Raw genomic sequence first — 20,282 nt, forward strand, 5'->3', positions numbered from 1 at the left:
TTTGTTGGTATGTGGTGCTGAGGATCGAACCGGGCCGCACGCATGCCAGAGGAGCGCGCTACTGCCTGAGCCACATTCCCAGCCCCGACAATTTATTTATTTATAAATATTTTTTGGTTGTCCGTGGACCTTTATTCTATAATTTATTTATATGTGGTGCTGAGAATTGAACCCAATGCCTCACACATGCTAGGCAAGCACTCTACCACTGAGTCACAACCCCCCGCCCCCAGGACCATTTATAGAGTGCCTTCTATCTGCCACTTTATTATAGTTCCCTTTAAATCCATGGGCTGGGGATGTGGCTCAAGCGGTAGCGCGCTCGCCTGGCATGCGTGCGGCCCAGGTTCGATCCTCAGCACCACATACCAACAAAGATGTTGTGTCCACCGAGAACTAAAAAATAAATATTAAAAATTCTCTCTCTCTCTCTCTGTCTCCCCCCCTCACTCTCTCTTAAAAAAAATAAAATAAATCCTTACTGCTACCTTATGACCCTCTATAATTATCCCTCCTAAAAGTATAATAATAAATATGGCTGAAGGACAATTAGGTTTGGTGACAGATCAAAGTCACTGTATTTAAGGTAAGGTGGTACAGTCAAGATTCAAACCTAGGAGGGCCTTCTTTTTTTTTTTTTTAAAGAGAGAGTGAGAGAGGAGAGAGAGAGAGAGAGAGAGAGAGAGAGAGAGAGAGAGAGAGAGAGAGAGAATTTTTAATATTTATTTTTTTTTAGTTCTCGGCGGACACAACATCTTTGTTGGTATGTGGTGCTGAGGATCGAACCAAACTGGGCCTTATGCAGGCCAGACAAGCGCGCTACCGCTTGAGCTACATCCCCAGCCCGGAGGGCCTTTTTTGAAGCCTGGGATCTCTTCTAAAATACTGGGGATGGGGATTGAACCCAGGGCCTTGCAAATCCCTGGTTCTGGAAGCCTGCATCCTCCCTCTGCCCCCATCCCTGAATTAAACTCAATACATCATGGCCTATTTTTTTTTTTTTTCTTTTTGAACCAGGGATTAAACCCAGGGATACTTTAACCACTTAGCCACATCCCCAGCCATATATCATATATATATATATATATATATATATATATATATATATATATTTTTTTTTTTTTTTTTTTTTAATATTTTTTAGTTGTTGATGGACCTTTATTTTATTCATTTTTATGTGGTGCTGAGAATTGAACCCAGTGCCTCACAAATGCTAGGCAAATGCTCTACCACTGAGCCACAACCCCACCCTCTCTATATATACATTTTTAACAGAGACAGGGTCTTGCTAAGTTGCTTAGGGTCTAGCTAAATTGCTGAGTCTGGTTTTGAACTTGTGATCCTCCTGTCTCAGTCTCAGCCTCCTGAGTTGCTGAGATTATAAGCGTGTGTTACCATGCTCAGCCCCTCTCTCTCTCTTTTTTTTAATTTTGAAATAGAGTTTCTCTAAATTGCCCAGGCTGGCCTTGAATTTGCAATCCTCCTACCTCAGCCCCTGAGTAGCTGGGATTATAGGTACTTACCACCCAGTAAAGCCAGCTTCTTTTAGGGACTATCAGAAAAGTGTAGAGAACCTTGGAGAACAATTCCACCTTCAAAACCAAAACTAGGGTCTGGTTTAACAATGACCCTCTCTATTGTGGCCCTCAGATCATGTGCTCTGCCCTCCAACCCCACTCCCACTACCCTCCTTGACTTCATACCCTTCCTCTTGACTTGCCCCTTTTCTCTCACCCTCTCATTCATGAATGGGTGAACCACATCCATCAATTCACCACTGACAGCATCCACTTAGGGAAGTCTCCTTTGACCCCTCCCATTTCCTGACATTCCCTCTCAGAATCAGATTGTACTTTGCCTTCTTGTTCCTTATCACTTTCTAACTGTGTTTGTCCATTCATTTGTTTAGCTACTTTGTTCCTTACCAGAGTCTAAGCTCCCAGAGGGTCTGACTATTTTGCTTACCATTATAGCTGAGCCATTGGCAGGCTGTTCTATACCTGCTAGGTGCTCAATAATTTTTTATTGAATGAATGAATTCGTGAATGAATAAGTAGCTACCAGGCATTTTAAACACATGACTCAGTAGCGCCACAATTAACTCATTGAATCCTCACAACTGCCTTATCATCCCATTTTAGAGACTAGGTAGGTAAGGCTAAGAGAGCTAGGAAGTGGTGGAGCTAGGATTTGACCCCAAAGTCACTACTGCCTTCTGCAGTTACCTCCTGCACCCAACCGCTGCAGCCAGATTTAAACAGTCATTGACTATCAGACCACGGTACCAATTTGAACCTGGAAGATACCAACCCAGTCAGCACTGGGACCCTGTTGGCATCACCCACTTGTTGGGTCTCTGCCCTTCTTAAGTCTTAAGCTGCTCCCCCTCCTATTCCCTTCTTGGCCTCTAGGGAGGGAAAAGTACTAGGGAATCACAGCCAAGACAGTCCTGCTGGGAAAACAATCCTGTGGTGAATAGAGCTCTGTTCTGAGAGCAGAGAGACCTGGATTTAAGTTTTGCCATGAGGCTACCCCACTGTCCATGTCCTCATTTGTGATTCTGCCTAGGTTGCTGATCAGATGTCATCCCCGACCTCCTGATTCCTAGGATCCCAGAACAGCTTTGTCGCTTAGCTTGGGAGTGGCCTATGATTAAGTCTATGGTAACCAGGGGCAGGGGCAAATCTGGCACCCTTAAGACCATCCCTGACGTACTAAAGCCAAGAGGGGGGGCAAGTCTTTTTCAGGTAACACCTTGCCTGGGAAGGAAAAATACAGGGATGAAAGCTAAATGATACACAAGTTTGAGTCCTAGGATTGTTTCCAATTCCTTGGGTGAACCTGAGTAAATCTGCTATCATAGGCTCCATTTTCTCCCCTGCAAGTCGAGGACAATATATGCTGTATAGAGTTGCTCTAGGGAACTAAATGGACATCTTTGCTAACTTATTAATTTGTTATATTGTTATCCGGCTGCAGTCTTTTATAATCAATAAGGCTTGCATGTGCCCACTCAGGCATGAATAATCACCTTCAGGAGGTGAGGAGGATATGCTGAGTTTACTGCGCCTACTTTGCAGAAGGACAAACTGAGACCCAGAGAAGCTCAGGGAGTTGTCTGAGATTGCAGAGCGAGTTGGCGGTTCAACTAGCTCCCAGTTCCAGGACCCTCTCCCGCAACACACACACACTGGGATCCCTTAGGGGCGGGCTCTTAAAGCCAGTGACTCACTTTTCACACCTTACTTTCGGCCCTGCCAGAGACCCAAAGTGAAGGGATATAACTATTTGCAACTTGAGGGGTGTCCACAGAAAAGTTTACAGGCTTGGCCCCTTCCTATCCCCCAAAATACTGGTTCTTTGGACTCCAATAAGAAGAATTCGTCTTTCAACACACTTTAAGCGAGATTTTACCCTTTCTTTGGTGAGATTTTTCTACTCTGAATTTAGGAGTCGATTTACCTAAATGTCTACCCCCACTTCACTTGGTTTGCCTCCCGCTGTTTACTCCTATTGCGGAAGTTGCTCGGGTGGAGCTCTCGGGACGGTAGCTTTGAGTACGTCTTTTGCGTAGGTATTTAACTGGCATTCTATTCAGGCCAATGGGATGACTGGAAGTCCAGGGCGGGTCGAGCGGAGAACCAATCAGAGCCGTTGGCGGGGTGTGGCTGCGTCCCAGGGCGGGGGATCGCGTAATGGCGGACACGGGCCGGGCGAGCGCGGCTGGGGGCGTTGCGCGTTGAGGGGGGTCCGGCTGTGTGGCAGCCCGCTAGGCGGTCGGCGGGAGCAAATCCCGTGTTGAGATAGGGCGGCTGGCCGGCTTTTCCTGTCTCTGAGGGGGACTGCGCGAGGCCAGGTGAGCAACAAGTCCCTTTGGGCGGGCCCCGCTGTGAGGCGCCGGCCGCAGCTGGGCCGCCCCTCCCGAACCGTGCAGAGTCCAGGGGGAATGGGTGTCGCACCTCCTGCCGCCGACTGGCAGAGGCCAGCGAGCAGTCGGCGGCGGGTGGCGTCTTAGTCCACCCTACCCCCTAAGGGAGGGGGTGACCTGGAGTCCCCAGCGGTTTCGTGAAGGGGCCTGCGAGTCCGTGAGGCTGTGAAAGTGTCCCGAGCTGACATGGCTCTGTCCCCAACTCGCTTTGTGATCTTGGACAAGTCACTTCCTTCTTCAGGCCTTAGTATCCCCATTTGTAAAACGAAGACTGTCGGCAGGAGTACCTGAGTTGGGTCCCAGCTCTTCGGGGAAGTTCTTCCCCAGGATGAGCCTCAGTGTCTGTCTCAGGACCATGCAGCAATTGAGGTGCTCCTTAAGGCTCCTGGCCTGTGAAGTTGGGGAGCGGTGGGTAGGGCATAGTGTATAGGCGCGCGCGTGTGCCCCGCACAGAATGGTCCGCAGACTAAGGAGGAGAGTTGGCTATAGGGGCTGTTTTCGAAGGTGGTGGGTGCCCTACCCAGACCGGGATGGGATGGGATGGGATGGGATGGGACGGGGTGGGACGCGGTGGGATTGGGTTCTCTGGGTCCTCCAGCAGTCCTAGATCCTATGAGATGGGGAAGGTTTATACACCTGAATATAGAATCAGAGATGAGGAAAAAGTCCTTGGAGCTTCTTGAAGCCAAGATTGGAATTTTGGCCCAGAAGGCAGGAGAAGGAAGAGGAGAAGAACATTTATGGTACTCCTACTGTATGCCAAACCTTGGTTAGGCATATATTGTTATTTAATTTTTACAACTTCCCTTGAGAGTTTGCACATAAGGAAATTAAGTTTCAGAGAACCCGAGTGACTTGCCCAGGGCTTCTGGTAATGTGTAGTTTGTGTTTCCTCTGGCAATCACTGGGTAAGGGGTAAGTCACTGCCTACTTAAAAGATAATGTTTGCATTGTCACAAACATAGGGAGAGTTCTGGTCCCAGACATTTAATTTGACTTCTGGCATGGAGAGACAGGCAGGGTCTTGATCTCTTGTTGGTTAATTGTAAATCCATCCCCTTTGTTGAGTATGTGAGTTGGAAAAGTCTAAATTGTAAAATTCCAAATTTTAAAAGTCACTTTGAAGTGTGTCAGAACTTCAGGGGCTCAGTTTGAATTCTGATTGGGTATCCTGCAGAAGAAAGTATACAGACTTAAGTTTTGATTCAGGGTGGTGCCAGCCCAGTGTCTTTTTCTCCTCCCTAAGAAGGCCACGTTTCCTTGCCATTTATTAGGTCAAATTTCATTGGATTCTGTGGGGTGAAAGCACAACAGCCTAGCCCTGATGAATCTTTTTTTTTTTTTTTTTGGTGCGGGGGTGGGGGTTTGAATCCAGGGCTTTGTGCCTGCAAGGCAAACACTCTAGCAACTGAGCTATATCCCCAGCCCGCCCTGATGAATCTTAATGTTTCTTTCTTCTTTCTATTATCTGACTTCTAGATGAGAGAGAAGACTGTGGACTTGGTAGGCAGTAGTTGGGTACCGTAAATTGCAGCTCTTAATTTTTCTAAACATCAGAATTTTGGATTAATCAAAAGGGTAGGTTCTGCTGTGGGTATTGTTCTGAGATGTCAATGGTGGAAGAATGTTGGAGGAGGAAGTTGCTAAGAAAAGGGCGTTTCTTAGTAGTGGAGCCAATATGTATTTTCTTTGTTTGAAATTCTAAAACCAGAAAAGCAGCAACTTAAGGAGGAAGGAAGGAAAGAACTATGAAACTCTTCTTCCTGTTCAAAGATTTACCTCTATTCATGTTCGAGGCTCTGCTTTCACAGAAAAAGTCCATTGTAATTTGTTGGACATTTATAAATTATCTTCCACAGGGAAATAATTTTAAATCTTAGACTCTGATATAATTTTTTTCGTTTTGTGGTACTGGGGATTGAACCCAGGGCTTGGTGAGTGCTAGGCAAGCACTCTGCCACTGAGCTACAACCCCATACCTCTGATATAAATTTTTGAGAAATCAGAACATTTTACTGAGAAAGTTATTTATCACTGAAGATTCATTTTCTCAACATAATTAAAATTTTCAATCTTTAGCTCTATTTTTTTGGGGGGTGGGTACTGGGTATTGAACTCAGGGGCACTCGGCCACTGAGTTACATCCCCAGCCCTATTTTTTTGTATTTTATTTAGAGGTAGGGTATCACTGAGTTGCTTAGCACTTCTCTTTTGCTGAGGCTGGCTTTGAACGATCCTTCTGCCTCAGCCTCCTGGGCTGCTGGGATTACAGGGGTGTACCACCGCGTCCGGCTAATCTTTAGCTCTGTTTTAACTGTGATTTATTTTTTTTTTAATAATTTTTAATATTTATTTTTTAGTTCTTGGCAGACACAACATCTTTGTTTGTATGTGGTGCTGAGGATTGAACCCGGGCCGCACGCACGCCAGGCGAGCGCGCTACCGCTTGAGCCACATCCCCAGCCCTTAACTGTGATTTAAATCAGTGGATTTCAACCTAAGAGGAATTGATGTAGATTTCAGAAGATGCAAATATCACCATCACCTGAAAATAGCGTGTGTGTTTGTTTATTTTTTGTGGTGCTGGGAATTGAACCCAGGGCCTTGTACATATGAGGCAGGCACTGTACCAACTGAGCTATATCCCAGCCCCACATGTTTGTTTGTTTTTAATATTTTTAGTTGTAGACAGACAAAATACCTTTATTTATTTGTTTATATGTGGTGCTTGCCTCACAAGTACTAGGCAAGCACTCTACCACTCTGAGGTACAACCCCAGCCGACGTGATTGTTTTTTGACAATTTTTTAAAGTCTTTTTATCTGGGTGAGGTGGTACACACCTCTAATCCCAGTACCTTGGGAGGCAGGAGGATTGTGAATTCAAAGCCAGTCTCAGTAGCTTGGTGAGACACTAAGCAACTCAGTGAGACTCTGTCTCTAAATAAAATGTAAAAAAGAGCTGGTAATGTGGTTAAGTGCCCCTGGGTTCAATCCCTGGTACAAAAAAAGAAAAAAGAAAAATTTTTAATGCTTTCTTTTCCAGGATTGTGTTTAATAGTTGTTAAGACATTAGGTTTGGTGCATGTCAAGATCTATATTCATTCTCAGTATTATTTTTTTTATTTTTTATTTTTATTTATTTATTTATTTATTTATTTATTTATTTATTTATTTATTTAGAGAGAGGGAGAGAATTTTATTTATTTTTTAGTTTTTTCGGTGGACACAACATCTTTGTTTGTATGTGGTGCTGAGGATTGAACCCGGGCCGCACGCATGCCAGGCGAGCGCGCTACCACTTGAGCCACATCACCAGCCCCTCATTCTCAGTATTAGTTATATTTTTTATATAAGATGATTTTGTCTTAATTGGTATACTAGTCCATGGTATGTTATTCAAAGCCCATGAGGAGAAAAAAAAAATCTTAGGACCAGATGTGTTTCTGAATTTAGAAGTTTTGGAGATTTTAGTAAACAAATGTGGAATATATACTGTATGTTATGTAACACCCCAGAGAGCTCTAGAGCAGCACCTTATACTCAAACACATTACTATTTTAGGAGTAAAATGTTTAAATGCTAAGTCTAACTGGGATAAATGCATACTATAAATAGGCTCCTGTCATGTTTTGTCACCACATGAATAATAAAAAAGTCTTTTTTCACACTTTTTGAATTTCGGAATCAAAGTGAAGGGATTGATTACTTCCATAGGTAAAGCTTATATGATGATGGAAACAATTAAAGGAAAAATATTGTATAACCATGTTAATTTCAAAGTCATGGGTCTCAAAAATAGTATTACATAGATTTTTTTTTGTTTCTGTCATGTACAATTGTGACTTTAATTAAAATCTATCTGATGTGCATTTTCCCGTAACTATTAGCATTTATCCTTTTTTTTTTTTTGGTGGTGCTGGGGATTGAACCCAGGGCCTTATGCACATGAGGCAAGACTCTACCAACTGAGCTATATCCCCAGCTCCTTTTTTTTTTTTTTTTTTTTTTTTTAATGATGCTGGGGATCAAACCCAGGGCCTCACATAGGCCAAGCAAGTTCTTTACCACTGATCTAGCCTTAAAATATACCTTTAGTGCTCTCACTAAAGAGTTGAGATGCTAAAATGACACCCTGTACCTCTTTTTTTGTGTGGTGCTAGGGATGGAACTGAGAGTCTTGTGCATATTATCACTGAGCTACATCCCCAGCCATCTCTACCTCTTTTTTTTTTTTTTTAAGAGAGAGAGAGAGAGAAGAGAAGAGAATTTTTTTAATATTTATTTTTTAGTTTTTGGCGGACACAACATCTTTGTTTGTATGTGGTGCTGAGGATCGAACCCGGGCCGCACGCATGCCAGGTGAGCACGCTACCACTTGAGCCACATCCCCAGCCCTCTACCTCTTTATAAACAGTAATTTTAGGGTCTTTGCTCATACTTTTTTGTATAAAAATTAAAGAGAATTTTACCTTTTTCTGTATGATTCAGATAAAAATTAATCAGGTGAGGATCTGTAGATTTATGTTTACAGATTTTTTTTTCTTTTTTGTGGTATTAGGGATGCACTTGCTAAGAAGGTGCTTTGCCACTAAGCTACATGCTACATCCTTGGCCCCTTTTCTTTCTTTTAGACAGGGTCTTGCTAAATTGCTCTCAAATTTGCAGTCCTCCTGCCTCAGCCTTTTGGGTAGCCGTAAATATAGTGTGTACCAGCAGAATTGGCTATGTTTGCAGAATTAAAAAAAAAAAAACAGAATTGTTTTTTGGTAGTTGTAGATGGACAAAATGTCTTTATTTTATTTGTTTATTTTTATGTGGTGCTGAGGATTGAACTCAGTGCCTCACACGTGCTGGACAAGCACTCTGACACTGATCTACAGCCCAAGCCCCTGTTGGCAGAATTTTTTTTTTTTTTTTAAAGAATTTTTAATATTTATTTTTCAGTTTTGGGAGGACACAACATCTTTGTTTGTATGTGGTGCTGAGGATCGAACCCGGGCGGCGCACATGCCAGGCGAGCGCGCTACCGCTTGAGCCACATCCCTAGCCCTGTTGGCAGAATTTTAAAGCTGATTTTTTTTTTTCCTTTCAAGGGGGTCCTTTAGTTTGAGGTAATCACTACTAGATGGAATTTAGGTCAATTTTTTTCTTTATTTTTAATTTATGAAGCTCCCATAATATGCACATCTTGCTAAGGAGTTTACTAATATATTTAATTTAGCAAAAAAAATTACCATCTTATTTTATTTCATTTATTTATTTATTTATTTTGTGGTGCTGGGTATTGAACCCAGGGCCTTGTACATGTGAGGCAAGCACTCTACCAACTGAGCTATATTTCCAGCCTTATTATCTTATTTTAAGTGTGTGCTGTATGAGACATTCATTTACTAACCATATGAATTTGGTTGTTTCTTTAAGTGGTCAAGGGCCTCCATGAGTATATTTTTCAGACTTAAGATACTCTTACCTTTTCTCAGACACTTCTACTGTAAAATGAGGTTGATTGGTATTGTTGGAGGATGAAGATTTATTTCTTCTGCTTAGAAGAAACCCTATGAGCTGGATTGTGGTGCATGCCTATAATTCCAGTGACTTGGGAGGCTGAGGTAGGAGGATTGCAAGTTCTAGGACAGTCTTGGCTATTTAGCAAGGCCTAAGCAACTTAGCAAGACCCTATCTCAAAAAATAAAAAGGATTGGGAATGTAACTCAGTGGTAAAGTGCCCTTGGGTTCAATCCCCAGTATGGGGGAGGCGGGGAAGAAGCAGTGGCAGCCCTATGACAAAATGGATTTGAAGAAATCACACCGCCTCTTGGTTTGAGGACCTCAATTCATCCTCTTACTTGGGGTGTCTCCTTAATTCCTGAGAATGGTAAACTTTACTGTCTGCGAGAGAGAAAGTGTGTGGAACAGTGTATCAGGAATTGCAGGTGGAGTAGGTGTATGATTACACTAGGGAATAGGAACAATTCTTATCCAGACTACCCAGTTTCTTCTATTTCATAAGCACTGATAATATTGCAAAAGAATTACAAATTAGTGGACTAACATTTTATTATAAGTTACTCTGTTGTGAGTATGGGTAAATTTTGAAGAAAGATACTATTTCTTGTTTTTCTTTGGTATTCTGTAATGCCTAAAGGCCAGGGCTTCAAACTTGTCTTCTATCAGAAATTTTCTTTAAAATGTGCATATCTGCCGGGTGTGCATGCCTGTAATCTCAGTGGCTCCAGAGGCTGAATTGGGGATCACAAGTTCGAGGCTAGCTTCAGCAATTTAACAAGGCCCTAAGTAACCTGTCTTAAAATAAAAGGAATAAAAAGGGCTTAGAAGGTAGTTCAGTGCTAAAGTGCCTCTGGGTTCAATCCCTAGTATCTAAAAATAAGTAAATAAATAGATAAAATAAAAAATGTCCTTATCTCCCATGGGAGCCCTGGCAATACATAGCTAGGGTTGAGAATCATTGACATAACAAATCATAAGCACTCAATAAATCCCCCCGCCATCCCCATGTGGTGTTGGGGATCAAACCTAAGGCCTTACACACATGCTAGACAAGTGCTGTACCCCTAAGCCATAACCTTAGCCCCTCACATATTTTTTGATTAATTTGCTATTGTTCCTGACATGAGTTACATAGGGTAGAAGAGGACCCAGATTTTTTTGTAAGCTAAAATAGCTTTCCAAAATATCTACACGTCAAATGGTTGGCAGTACCCATAGTCAATTCACTGTTGGCTTCTTTGCCAGCATTACCACCCTCATTTTGTGACTAGGCAGGATTGGATGCAGTCTATTTCAACAGGTAACTGAAAGTTTTGTTTCCTTCTTGGTTGTTGGCCTTACTAGGTTTGACTAAGGACAACAACAGCTAAATTGGGAATAGGTAGAAATGCAGAGTTCTTGGGGATTTGGGTATAGGAGATAGACTGCTAGACACCAGTGATGCCAAAGGAAGTAATGGAAAGTTGTAATTTGCCTGGATCTCTAACACAGCATAATACATGGAACATAAAATTGACACTCCGTAGCTGTATGTTGAGTAAAGAAATGGTTGGTTCCTTGTTTGGGAAGAGAAAAGTAACCTATGAAGTAAGATGCTTTCTACTCATCCTTAGAGCTGGTGTAGAGGACTGTTCCCTGTTCCCTTCCCTAGGAAAAGTTGAATGGCTCCCGTTTATGTCTTCTTTGTTAAAGCATTTATCAGACAGTCAAATCTGATATCAGACAAATTGTGAAACTCCTGTACCTGACAAAGCTCCTTAAGGGCAGGAGTATAATGGTTCTTTTTTTTTTTTTTTTTTTTGAGGGGGGAGCAGTACCAGGGATTAAAATCAGGTGCACTCGACCAATGAGCCACACATTCCCAGCCCTATTTTGTATTTAGAGATAGGGTCTCACTGAGTTGTTTAGTGCACCTCACTGTTGCTGAGGTTGTTGTGTTTGTATTAGCGATCCTCCTGTCTCAGTCTCCTGAGCCTCTGGGATTACAGGTGTGCACCCTCGATTCCAGCTATTGTTCTGTTTTTGTATGGCCAATGCACAACATGGGATGCAGACTTAGTAGATGCTAATAATGCTTAAATTATGACCTCGTTTTTTTTCTGCTTCATTGAATTGGCTTATCTTTATTTCTTTTCATGATCACACAGAAATATATAACCAGGATCTTAGTGTCTATCTGCTAGATGCCAGTAGCACTCACTCCCCTAATTGTGACATTCAAAATTGTCTCCAGATATTTTATGAACCCTGGGGGACAATATTGCTTCCTTTTTAGAACCACTGTATTAACAGGGGTAAAGGTGATAGAGTAACAGAAATGAGTATGGATGTCTTCAAACATGTGTTCTTCTATATTCCTTCTGTCTGGTTATATAGTCTCTTGTCACTAACTCTGGATAAGAAACGAAAATGAAGGAAATCAGAAAGTGACAAATTTAAAATAGTCCCATTATTTTCATTCTGTTCAAATTTTATTCATTTGAAATATATTAGAACAGTATAGATAGCTAAATTATTTATGCAGATCTATGTAAATTCAAATTCAATTTCTGTCACTGATTAAGATTAGATGACATAAAGAACTATTAGAAAAAAAAAAGAACTATTAGAATATTACTACCTTGTGGGCTGAGTTTGTGGCTCAGTTGGAGAGCGCTTGCATAGCATGTGTGAAGCACTGGATTTGATCCTTAGCACCATGTAAAAATAAATAAATAATATAAAATTATTATAAAAATAAGAGTATTATTATTACCTTGTGCCAGGTGTAGTGGCACATGCCTGTGACCCCACAACATGGGAGGCTGAGGCAGGAGGATCACAAGTAATTATCTCAGAATAAAAAATAAAAAGAGCTGGGATATAGCTTACTTCTGGGATATAGCTCACTTCAATCCCCAGTGCCCCCTCTCCGCTTCCCCCCTTGAAAAAAAAGATTACTTTGTATGAAATACTCTTTCTCAGAAAAATTCATGGCTTAAAAGTTTAACACTTAAAGAATAACCAGTATTGCTTTTTAAAAAGAACTTGCCAAGATTTATCACAATTCGTCTTTGCTAATTTTTGACTTTATAAATAAGATATGTCTTTTAATGTCCCTGAATAGATACTTTGTAATTCTAAAAACCATGTTTTACTAATTGACATGCTTTTTTAGTTCAGCGTTTTTTTGTGTCAGGTAGATTGGTCAAGGTGATGGTCTTTTGGACATTCGTAAATTAATGACAAGATATTAATGACATTTGCGAACTTCACTTTCTTTTGGCCAACTCTCTACAGCATAATATAGTCATTCATGTCTTAGTCACCATTAAGGTGAAGTTGAATGAATGTTATTTTCCTGTTCCATTTGAAGTTATGAATGGTATTCTAGAGAATTCAAATGTATAGTTATGAATAGTATCTCAGAATAGTTACCATTTATGCAAATGAAATACATTTCTTTTTTTTTTTTTTTAAAGAGAGAGGAGAGGGGGAGAGAGAGAGAGAGAGAGAAAGAGAGAATTTATTTGTTTATTTATTTTTTTTATTTTAGTTCTCGGTGGACACAACATCTTTGTTTGTATGTGGTGCTGAGGATCGAACCCGGGCCGCATGCATGCCAGGCGAGCGCGCTACCGCTTGAGCCACATCCCCAGCCCCAGAAATACATTTCTTAACTTAGAAACCAAACAGAATTGAATTAGAAGAGAGAAGAATAGAACTAAGAATCACTGAATGCTTGCAGAGAAAATAATGTTCAGATACAGAAGTATCTTAGAAAAATTTGCTGTTCATTATGATTTCCAAACGAATAAACAGTTTTGAGATTGATAGGAGAGGGTATTAAACTTTGCTTGTGGTATTTCCTTTCAAGATCTGTTTTTCTTTCCTGGTAAAATATGGAAGAATCTGAGATACATTCTTTTTTTCCCCCCCAGGGCTGAGGACTGAACTCAGGGCCTTGCACATACGAGGCAAGCGCTCTGCCACTGAGCTAAATCCCCAACCCCTGAGATACATTCTCTTAGTTGTAAGATTAATTTCAGTTGAGCAAAATTAAGTTTCTTTCTTTTTTTTTTTTAAGGATTTTTTTTTTAAAGAGTGAGAGAGAGAGAGATAGAGAGAGAGAATTTTTTTAATATTTATTTTTTAGTTTTCAGCGGACACAACATCTTTGTTGGTATGTGGTGCTGAGGATCGAACCCGGGCCGCACGCATGCCAGGTGAGCGCGCTACCGCTTGAGCCACATCCCCAGCCCTTAAGTTTCTTATTTTTAGAAAATAGAAACCCTTTTGGGAAAGAGTAGTGTGATCATTTTGTTCCAATTTGAATACATAGTGCGCATACATGCTTATTACACACATGTATAATATGACTTGTGAAATTTAAATTTTGTAACATGTGCGCATACATGCTTATTACACACATGTATAATATGACTTGTGAAATTTAAATTTTGTAATCAGCATAGCCAAGTAACAGGAGTAATTATTTTAAGTATTTAGAATTGAAACTCTTTGTTCTAGCAAGTACTCAGTTATAAAACCTTCTCTCATTTCAGGTCTTGAAATTAAGTGTGTAGAAGGTCTTGGGCCATGTTCATAGATATTCTCTTCCCTTCACAATTGGGAACTATGTAATCCTGATATCAGAGGCATCTGGATTTATGAGAGATGGAAGACAAATTTTGCTTCTCTCTTCACTTTTAAAGTTCCATTATTCAATGGGTGATATTTTGCAAAGCACAGTGCTCCCACTTTAATATATACTATTACAATCAGTCCCCAGCACTTGAGATAAATTATGTTAGTAGCTATAGTTTATAAAATAAATTGATTTTGAGAGATTACCACAAAGTCATTCAATTGACAAGTGGCAGATTTTAGATAGAAACTTTTGTTATAATGAGATTTTTAAAAACACTAAAGTTACATACAGTGAAATGCACAAAAATGCAAGTGTATAATTAGGTGTTTGGCAGATGTGTAGCTAACTGCCCAGTTGAGAGAGATTGTGCCAGGTGTGGTGGTGCATGCCTCCAGGCTGAGGCAGGGGGATTGCAATTTTAAAGCCAGCCTCAGCAACTTAGCAAGACCATGTTTCAAAATAAAAAATAAAAAAGGGGTGAGGATGTGACTTAGTGGATTCTATCCTTGGTGCCAGAGAGAGAAAGGAAGGGAGAGAGAGGGAGGGAAGGAGGGAGATGGGGATATAATTTCTTTCTTTTTTGTTTTTACACTGTGGATTGAACCCAGGGGCATTTTGCCACTGAACTACATCCCCAGTCCTTTTTTAATTTTTTATTGAGACTCAAGAAGTTGTTGAGGCTGACCTTGAACTTGTGATCCTTCTGCCTCTGCCTCTCAAATGGCTGGGATTACAGGTATATGTTACCATGCCTAGTAATAAGAGCATTTTTTTTTTTTTAGAGAGAGAGAGAGAGAGAGAGAGAGAGAGAATTTTAATATTTATTTTTTTTTTAGTTTTCGGCGGACACAACATCTTTGTTTGTATGTGGTGCTGAGGATCGAACCCGGGCCGCATGCATGCCAGGCGAGTGCGCTACCGCTTGAGCCACATCCCCAGCCTCCAATAAGAGCATTTTTTTAAAAAATATTTTTTTAGTTGTAGATGGACACAACACCTTTATTTATTTATTTATTTTATGTGGTGCTGAGGATCAAATCCAGTGCCTCATACATGTGAGGCAAGCACTCTGACACTGAACCACAATCCCAACCCACAAGTGAGAGGATTTTTATAACTCTCCAAAGTTCCCTCATTCGCCTTTCCAGTCAGTCCTGCTTTTTTTTTTTTTAAATATTTATTTTTTAATTGTAGTTGGACACACAATCTTTACCTAATTTTTATGTGGTGCTGAGGATCGAACCCAGTGTCCCATGTGTGCTAGGCGAGCACGCTACCACTGAGCCACAACCCCAGCCCCCCTGCTTTTTTTTTTAATAGGTAACCACCACTCTTTTTTTTTTTTTAATATTTATTTTTTAGTTGTAGTTGGACACACTTCCCTTATTTCACTTATTTATTTTTATGTGGTGCTGAGGATAGAACCCAGGGTCTCGCACGTGCAAGGTGAGTGCTCTACTGCTGAGCCACAACCCCAGTCCTAGTAACCGCCACTCTTGATTTTGATTCCCACATATTAATTTGCCTATTCTTGTTTTTCTTTGTGGACTGCATATAAATGCTACCACACTTGGCTTAATTTCACCTGTTCCCCCTCACCCCGAGACTTTGGTACCAGGTATTGAACCCAAGGACGCTTAACCACTAAGCTACATTCCCCAGCCCTTTCTATTTTGAGACAGGGTCTCACTAAGTTGCTTAGGGGCCTTACTAAATTACTGAGTCTGGCTTAGAACTTACAGTCCTCTTGTGTCAGCTGCTGAATCACTAGAATTACAGGCATTCATTCATCACTAGGTGTGGCCCTCAATTTCACCTATTTTTGAATCATACAGTATGTAACTCTTTTGGATCTTTTTTGTGTGTGTGTGTGGTGCCAAGTATCAAACCCAGGGCTTTGTGCATTCGAGGCAAGCACTCTACCAGCTGAGCTATATCCCCAGCCCCTGACTTTTTCTGTTCAGCAAAAAGTTCCTGAGATTCAGCCATGTTAATGTGTGAATCCGTATAAATTGAAGTCTTTTTTTTTTTTTTGCAGTACAGGGAATTGAACCCAGGGCCTCACATGTACTAGGCAAGTGCTCTACCACTGAGCTACTACAATCCCCACCCCAGTATCCATCACCCTACCAGGGATTGAACCTAGGGGTGTCTGACCACTGAGCCACATCCTCAGCCCTTTTTTAGGAGAGGGTACTAGGAATTGAACTCAGGGGCACTCAACCACTGAGCTACATCCCCAGCCCTATTTTGTATTTTATTTAGAGACAGGTCTCATTGAGTTCTTAGTGCCTCACTTTTGCTGAGGCTGGCTGTGAACTCTTGATCCTCCTGCGTCAACCTCCTGAGCCACTAGGATTACAGGCGTGCACCACTGCACCCAGCTCAGTCCTTTTTTTTTTTTTAAACATTTTTTATTATTTTGAGACAGGGTCTCACTACTAAGTCTTTAGGGCCTCTCTAAATTGTTGAGGCTGGCCTTGAACTTGTGATTCTCCTGCCTCAGCGTCACAAGTGCTGGGATTACAAGTGTGCATCACTGTGCCCAACTCCACTTTATTAATTGTAGATGGACACTATACCTTTATTTATTTATTTATTTATTTAATTTTTTTAAGAGAGAGTGAGAGAGGGGAGAGAGAGAGAGAGAGAGAGAGAGAGAGAGAGAATTTTAAATATTTATTAGTTCTCGGCGGATACAACATCTTTGTTGGTATGTGGTGCTGAGGATCGAACCCGGGTCGCACGCATGCCAGGCGAGCGCACTACCGCTTGAGCCACATCCCCAGCCCAATCGTTATTTATTTTTTATGTGATGCTAAGGATCAAACCCAGTGCTTCATATTTGCTAGGCAAGTGCTCTACCACTGAGCTATATCCCCAGCCCTCCACATCCATTTTTTTTTTTTTTTTAAAGAGAGAGTGAGGGGAGAGTGAGGGGGGAGAGAGAGAGAGAGAGAATTTTTTTTAATATTTATTTTTTAATTCTCGGCGGACACAACATCTTTGTTGGTATGTGGTGCTGAGGATCGAACCCGGGCCGCACGCATGCCAGGCGAGCGCGCTACCGCTTGAGCCACATCCCCAGCCCTCCACATCCATTTTTAACTTTGGTATTTGCTTGTAATTTATTTCCCATCTCTAATATTTATTTAAGAATCTAATTGAAATTACAAAAGTAATACATGCTCATTGCAACAAATTACACAAGCAGAAGTGAATAAAGAGTGAAACTTTCCTTAAATTTATTTTTGTTTCTGCCTTTTTCCAATTATGGAAAATAAAGGGTGCTATTTGTAAAAGAAAAAAAAATTGCTCAATTCAGATAATACCAAGCAGAGAAAAAAGAATCACCTTTACATCCTACCAGTTACCTTTTTTTTTTTTTTTTTTTTGGTTCTGGGGATTAAATCCTGAGGGTGCTCTACCACTGACCTACTTCCCCAGCCCTTTTTATTTTCTATTTTGAGATGGGGTCTTGCTGAGTTGCTGAGGGTCTCACTAAATTGCCCAGGCTGGCCTCACATTTGCCTTCCTCCTGCCTCAGCCTTCTGAATTGCTGGGATCACAGCGTGCACCACCGTGCTCTGTACTAATTAATATTTTTTAAAGAATTTTTTTTTTAGGGGGGCTGGGGATGTGGCTCAAGCGGTAGCGTGCTCGCCTGGCATGCGTGCGGCCCGGGTTTTATCCTCAGCACCACATACAAACGAAGATGTGTCCGCCGAAAACTAAAAAATAAATATTAAAAAATTCTCTCTCTCTCTCTTAAAAAAATTCTTTTTTTAAAAAATATTTATTTTTTTTAATTATTGGCGGACACAACATCTTTGTTTGTATGTGGTGCTGAGGATCGAATCCTGGCCGCACGCATGCCAGGCGAGCGCGCTACCGCTTGAGCCACATCCCCAGCCCCTAATTAATATTTTTGATGCATTTTTTTCTTTCTCTGAACTTTGTTTATCGCAGGTGAGACCACAGTATAAGGATTTTTAGGTTTCTCTTTTTACATTAACTTTATTATATCCTTTTTTATCAGTTCTTGTTATTTCCATGTTCATGCTTGGACTGTCTAGCTGCCTGTAACTTTGGCTGACTTGGATGCATCAGGCAACATTTGGAATGCTTACTATATCACCTCCCCCATTGTTACATACCCATCAACCAACATTTCTCAACAAAGGCAGTATTGCTCTGTTTAAAGAGTATAGAATCTGACTATGTGTGGTGGTGCTTACCTATAATCTTAGCAACTGGGAAATTAAAAGGGCTGGGGGTGTAGCACAGTGCTAAAATACTCCTGCATTCATTCCCTAGTACTTAAAAAAAAAAATTCAGAGTATAGATTCTGGCTGGGCATGGTGGCATCCCCTTGTAATCCTAGCAACTCTGGAAGCTGTTTGAAGTTTGAAGCCAGCCTGGGCAATTTAGTAAGGCCCTGTCTCAAAATAAATAAAAAGGACAGGAGATGTAGCTTAGTAGTAGAGCATCTCTGAATTCAATCCCCAGTATCACCAGAAAAGAAAAAACAAGTATAGGTTCTAGAGTCATTCTCCATCTGGGTTTACCTATAGTCTCCCTTACACTACCTCTGAAGCCTTGGATAAATGATGCAACTCTTTTAGCTTTGGTTTTCTCATCTGAAAATTGGGTATCTCATTTTACTGTCAAATACAGAGTATATCTCAGAGGAGTTATTGGGAGGATTAAATGATATTGTTAATTAGTTCAGTGTTCAATGATGCTCCATAATTGTTATTTTTTTTTTTTTAAAGAGAGAGAGAGAGAGAGAATTTTTAATATTTATTTTTTAGTTTTCGGCGGACACAACATCTTTGTACGTGGTGCTGAGGATTGAACCCGGGCCGCACGCAAGCCAGGCGAGCGTGCTACTGCTTGAGCCACATCCCCAGCCCCATAATTGTTATTTTAAATTTAAAAATGGTAACTGAGTATGGTGGTACGTACCTTTAATCTCAGCTATTTGTGAGACTGAGGCAGAAGGGTTGCAAGTTCAAGGCTAGTCTGGAAAACTTAGGGAGACCCTTTCTCTAAATAAAATAAAAAGGTCTGGGGATATAACTCAGTGGTAGAGTGCTTGCCTAACAGAAGTGTGAGACCCTGGGTTCAACTGCCAGAATAGCAAAAAGGGAGAGAGAGAGAAAGAGGGTGGGTGGGTGGGCATATTTGGTCAGATACATTATCTAGTCCAGATTCTATGTCTTTTCCTTTTCTTTTCTGTGGATTGAACCTAGGGACACTGTACCACTGGGTTACATCCCTAGCCTCCTGCACTTTTATTTTATTTTTTAATTGTTGAGATAGGTCTTGTTAAGTTCCTAAGGCTGGCCTTGAATTTATGATCCTCCTGTCTCACCCTCCTAAATTGTTGAGATTACAGGTGTGTGCCACTGTGCCTGGCTTATTTTTAAATTTTTGTTTTGGTGGTACTGGGGATTGAACCCAGGACCTTGCATGCTAGGCAAGTGTGTACCACTGAGCTACATCTTCAGCCCCACCTTTTTTGGGGGTACCAGGGATTGAATCCAGAGGCATTCTACCTTTGAGCGATATCCCCAACCCTTTTTGTTTTTTATTTTGAAATAGGGTCTTGCTATGTTGCTTAGAGGGCCTTGCTAAGCTTCTGAGCCTAGTTTTGAACTTGTGATCTTCCCACCTCAGCCTCCGAAGCTGCTATGATTACAGATGTGTGCCACTGTGTATGCCCCATTTTTTAAATGGTGAAAAAAATGTTTATTTACAGTTATACAGCTGGATTCAGTTTAGATAATCCCAGTTTTGTTTTGTGTTTTTATTTATTTTGTTGTATTTTTTATGTGGTGCCAGGGAACAAAGAACCTAGTGCCTCACTATGCTAGGCAAGTGCTCTACCACTGAGCCACAACATGGCTCAGATGATCCCAGTTTTGTTGATAACACCCAAAGCATTGCAGTCAGGAGCCAGTTGAACATATGCCTTCTTCTCTCCATCAGGCCTGACTGAGGTGTTAACCTTGGCCAACTTAATGTCATACAGTTTCTTTAAAGCCTGTTTGATCTGGTGCTTTTTGGCCTTGAAGTCCACAGTGAACACATATGTTTTTGTCTTCTGTCTTCATGTCAGACTAAGTGGTTAGGGGAATTCATGATGGCATAGTGGTCAAGCTTGTTTGTTTGAGGGTCACTCTTCCAAAGATATTTGGGCTGCCTCCTG

At 41.2% G+C, this 20,282-nt stretch overlaps 1 protein-coding gene across 2 annotated transcripts in view; it reads left to right on the forward strand.

Moving 5' to 3' along the window:
• Positions 1 to 3,670: 3,670 nt before the first annotated feature.
• Positions 3,671 to 20,282, forward strand: part of WASF2 (WASP family member 2) — a 78,871-nt gene continuing 62,259 nt past the window's right edge. The window contains exons 1-2 of one of the 2 annotated variants that reach the window (XM_081308024.1): positions 3,671 to 3,856; positions 8,220 to 8,289. The gene's annotated coding sequence lies outside the window, so the exon portion shown is untranslated. The remainder of the gene's footprint in view (positions 3,857 to 8,219; positions 8,290 to 20,282) is intronic. The other variant, XM_081308023.1, reaches the window with a different exon arrangement.

Source organism: Spermophilus citellus, assembly GCF_964194105.1.
Source record: "Spermophilus citellus genome assembly, chromosome: 9".
In the NCBI taxonomy this organism is placed as follows: domain Eukaryota; kingdom Metazoa; phylum Chordata; class Mammalia; order Rodentia; family Sciuridae; genus Spermophilus; species Spermophilus citellus.